At 34.8% G+C, this 5,000-nt stretch overlaps 1 protein-coding gene across 1 annotated transcript in view; it reads left to right on the forward strand.

The window, feature by feature from the left end:
• Window positions 1–5,000, forward strand: part of Rab3-GEF (Rab3 GDP-GTP exchange factor) — a 96,225-nt gene that overhangs the window by 25,937 nt on the left and 65,288 nt on the right. The gene's annotated exons all lie outside the window — the stretch shown is intronic.

Raw genomic sequence — 5,000 nt, forward strand, 5'->3', positions numbered from 1 at the left:
TCTCTCTCAAACACATTTGCACACATGTTTAAAATTTTCCATTATATTGTCTCATTTTTCCTTCTTTATTTAGTTCAGGAGGGGAAGTCCCTTCAGTAGAAGTTTCTTCATTACTGTAATTTCTTCATTTTTCCTAACTTTGTTTAGTGGGAAATGGGATCTCTTTAAAATTAATTTTACAAATGAAAATATTGAGAAATATCTATGCATTATTGGAAAGTCTGGGTGTAACTAACCTAGAAGTGATATTATTAAAGAAAATGGACCATATGACTGGAAGATACATCACTTGATTTAGTATGAATAATTTATTGATGAAATTAATATCCAACTCAAAAGAAAGGTAGAACCACATATTGTTCATATATCGTCTTAATAGCAATATAGAAGTATCATTTCAGAGTACATGAAAAATACGAGGTCACAAAATTGTAAAAGTCTGATGACACCGTTCACAAATAGATATGTCAGGGCTGGACAACCTTTTGGGTGCAGCATGCTAGTGCCACACTAAGTTCTTGTTTTTATCCACTTTATGGACCACTAATGATTTTTTGTCTACTGCACTTGACTTACGGACAAGTGGTATTACAAATGTGTTACCAAAATATTTATTTTGAAACTAAACATGACTACTCCTTCATGATACAAAATCCCTAGCGTACATGAAGTAAAACTATCATGTTCTGTAATTGTCCATGAAGTAGTGAACCTACTCAAATATTATCATACATTTTTTCCTCCCTATTCCTATATTCTATTATTACTATTTTTATTATTATTATTATTATTATTATTGTTATTATTTTCATTATTATTATTATCATCATCATTATTATTATCATTATTATTATTATTATTATTATTATTATTATTATTATTATTATTATAGTTATCATTGTTATTATCATTGTTATTATCATTATTATTATCATTATTATTATTTTCTAATATGAACGCGGCGTGCTGTAGTCTACCCCCTCGCATGCCAAGTCTGGTATGTGTGCCAGGGATTGCCAACCCCTGATCTACGATCTTTGCAGGCAAATTAACTTTTGATATACAGTTATGATATAAAGATTTTATGTCCCGTTTATTGATTTGAATGGTTTGAAATGGATTCTTTCCATCTGGATGGCTGTAGTTGATGAATGGAGTATGGATGAAACATTGAAAATTCAGTATAGAGACACATGATTATTTAGTCAGAGGATCAAAAAGAATGATTTAGTCAGAGGATCAAAAAGAAAAGGTTAGTTAAGATTATTATAAACTTTAATTTTATCCTTAATTATCATTATTGTATGAAATCTTGATACAATAAGACACTAGATTTATATTTTTTCCTATAAAGTGACAGTTTGAAAAAGTTAATAGTTACAAGCATTACCAGTTACAGTATTATACTGTATAAAAATGGGTGTACAATAAATGAATGTCTCTTGATTATTTGCAAATAGATACCAAAGTTTTGTTTTTATTCTTCTTATTGATAATAAAAAAGGTATGTGACTCTTTAAATGAAATCCTCTATTTAAAAATCAAGGTATGCATGCAGTAAATTCTTAGCTAATCGTAAACGCGCAATTGAAGGTGTGTGATGAGTGTGTACTTCTCTTTCTTATGCCCTCCTCTCAGATCCATGGCCTGTACGAAACAAACTGGTATTCCAAATTTCACCAACTAACAATTGAAGCTGGGGTAGGATGACTTCCATTTCTTGTTTTCTACTCCTCCTTTTTTACTACACAGCATTTGATCTGTCAGCTATCCTACATAAATATCCAGTTTAGTTTATGAAGGTCTAAATCTCCTGCAGTTTTGAAGTTATTTTTTTGTCTGGATATGGTTTTGAGACATGTTCCAGTTGTGTATTTTCTATGTAAGCCTAAACCAGTTAAGGCATATTCTGCTCTTGTTTCTCCAGTTTTGACCACCTAATTTGAGTGGTTCTATTTTGTATGACAGAGCAGAATTATTCTTGTTTCTGTCAGCTGAGGAAGTATTTTTGTGTTTTACACATTGACCCGCGAAGTTAACAATTTGCCAAATACAGTGCGAGCTGTGAGATAGATAATGTCTCCACTTCACATGAACTTTACTACTTCCATCCATGTGTCCTCATACTGGTAGGATTGATCAATGCGAATTTCCCTTATGGTTGCGTCCACTATCATTCGGCATTGGTGGATTAGGAGAATCATGGTTGATAGTGCAAACAGACCGGGCAAGTGCGCCAGCAGATTTACAGCCAATATCAATATTTGATACTGATGTATACGATTTTATAGCAAAATACTTTACCGAGTAGGAGCTCGCACATTCATTAATAGCTTCGTACCACAACATTAGCAGTATACTGTAACAGGCCTTTCAAATATAATAAGGTATTGCATTAGTATTTTTCAATCAGTAGCAATGTTTAGACTTGATTTCACTGGTCCATGGACAGAATAGTTTTCTTCTATATTCCTATGTTAACTGTATATCTGAAGATCTAGGATGGTTGTGTTGTTAGGGCGGGGCGAGAGCGAGCGTAGCGTATTTGATGGCATAATTGAAGAAGTACTTTCGTGCGATTTCTCTACAAATGCCTAGATTTATCTAAGAGGAGTACACAATACATGTTAGCTTTTCTCCACAGGACTATACAGCCCACACACTCTCCAAACAGACACACAAGCAACACCACACACACATAACACACAGGAACTTTCACACACACACCAGCACACACCGACACACACACACACACACACACACACACACACACACACACACCCACACATGCACATATCACCACACACACACACACACACACATCAACACACACACAACAGGACACACACACACACACACACACTGCATGCCCAATGGGGGCGGGGGGGGGGGGGGGGGAGGAGGGGCTTGATGGGGGTTGGGAGGTGTTCACAGCCCGATGCGCTTGGGGGTGGGGGGATTCGAGCACTCACCCACACCAAAACACACACACACACACACACAAACATGCCCACACGCCCACATGCCCACACGCCCACAAACACACACACACACACACACACACACACACACACACACACACACACACACACACACACACACACACACACACACACACACACACACACACACACACACACATACACACACATACACACAGCCACACATACACCCACACCCATGCATATGCATATGCACAAAAGTCTAGACAGTAGTGATATGCAGAAAATAGGACTAGATCATTGATCAGGGCCGGATTTAGGAACGGGCAAGCTGGTCATTGCTCAGGAGCTTCTCAATCAACGAGTTCTACATGATTCAGAAAAAAAGGAAAAATGTACTTTTGAGTGTTTGTTATTAAAACAAATATTCATCTTATTCATCTCTTTCCCTATTTTATATCAGTTGTATTCTAAGGTAGGGTAGGCCTCCACTGCTGAAGGCTGGCCTGGGGCCTCCATGTGTCTAAATCCGGCGCTGGTGTGGATATGTGCACAGCTCTCTAGACAAGTTTCATGTGTGTTTATAAACATACATGTTCTCCAGTCTATCATTACAAAAATTATTATCGTATAGAAATTATTTTCCCACTCGAGAATATTTATGCAAGTGGCAATTTACATATCTTGAATGATAAAAGAACAATGTTGATAGATAGATGAAATGCTTTCTCTGTAATCGCATAGTATACATTCACTGGTGTATTGGTAGTGTGTCCCTATGGATTTTTCCCCTAGTTATCGCTTTCCTCTATGGTATGTCAATAAAAAAAAAATTCATCATGGGGGAGTTCCTTCAATGTATTATGATGTTGTACTAAGCACAGATGATTTACATGATATTTATAGCTTAAACTTTACTTATCTCGAATACTTTAATTACTTTACTTGAATATGAGGTGTAAGTAACTTCAGGAACTGCTGTACATCTACACTGTATCAGCCTCTTTCATATAGCTATGAGTGTGAATTTCTCTGGCTCATCTGACCTACCATATAATATCATATTTCAGTAAAAACAGACTGTTAGGTAGTTATCAGTATTTTTATCTGGATCTAAACTTTGATTTATATATTCATCAATACATCATTTATTAATTTAAATTTAAGCAGAAATGGAGGATCATCAAATACTTGAAAATTAGGCTTTTATTTAATATCTTATAGTAATACTGAATTGTAAGTTAGGCAAATATTCAAGTTCATATGATACTCAAATAGAAAAAAGTAAATTCCACTTGTCATAAATTATTTATATGTAGAAATCAGGTCTCCATGCATGTAAACTTCATTTTCCAAACATGGAACATATTCCTTCCATAACTATGTATCTAGGTAGAGTTCACAAATGCTGTTCATCTTTTCTGTGGATTTTCAAAATATTATTCCTGGAAGATGTGTGCATGCTGAACTTTGATACCTATGTGATAACAAATTTTGTACAAGAATATGAATTAGACTATTCTGGTGTAGCTTTCATGGCTTCTTTTGTACTAGGTTTCCTAAATATTGTTGAGGATTGCATGTGATACAGGAATATCCAAGGGCAGTTTAAAAATGATTTACCCCCAGACTATCTAAGACTGATAGTAGTGTGAAAAATTGTGCAGATCCCTTTGGTCAAGAATGTGCCAGTTGCCTTGAATTCATGAAAGTGTGCATTGCTGCATGTGCACACTGCTTGGAAATTGATATTTGATCTTTTGATGTTTTTATTTTTTTGTTGATGTGTTATAGAATGGTGTAATGGTATGATTACCTTATTTATAATGAAATGAATATATGTATGTTAATCTTGTAATTAATTATAAATTCTTACATATGAAGTAAAAGTGATTTCCATTTTATATAGTCAAGCATATGGTCCAAGTTCTGTTCAAAGATTAAACACATGTGAAAAGAAATTGGAATTGTCAGTCGTTCAAACTTCAGAAATATATTTTCAAAAAAGATATAGTTGTCAAAACTGATTTTTTTGTGATTTCTCAACCCACACTCCTA

This window comes from Penaeus japonicus, unplaced genomic scaffold (genome assembly GCF_977035675.1).
Source record: "Penaeus japonicus unplaced genomic scaffold, GWHDUDI00000001_assembly GWHDUDI00000024, whole genome shotgun sequence".
Taxonomy (NCBI): Eukaryota; Metazoa; Arthropoda; class Malacostraca; order Decapoda; family Penaeidae; genus Penaeus; species Penaeus japonicus.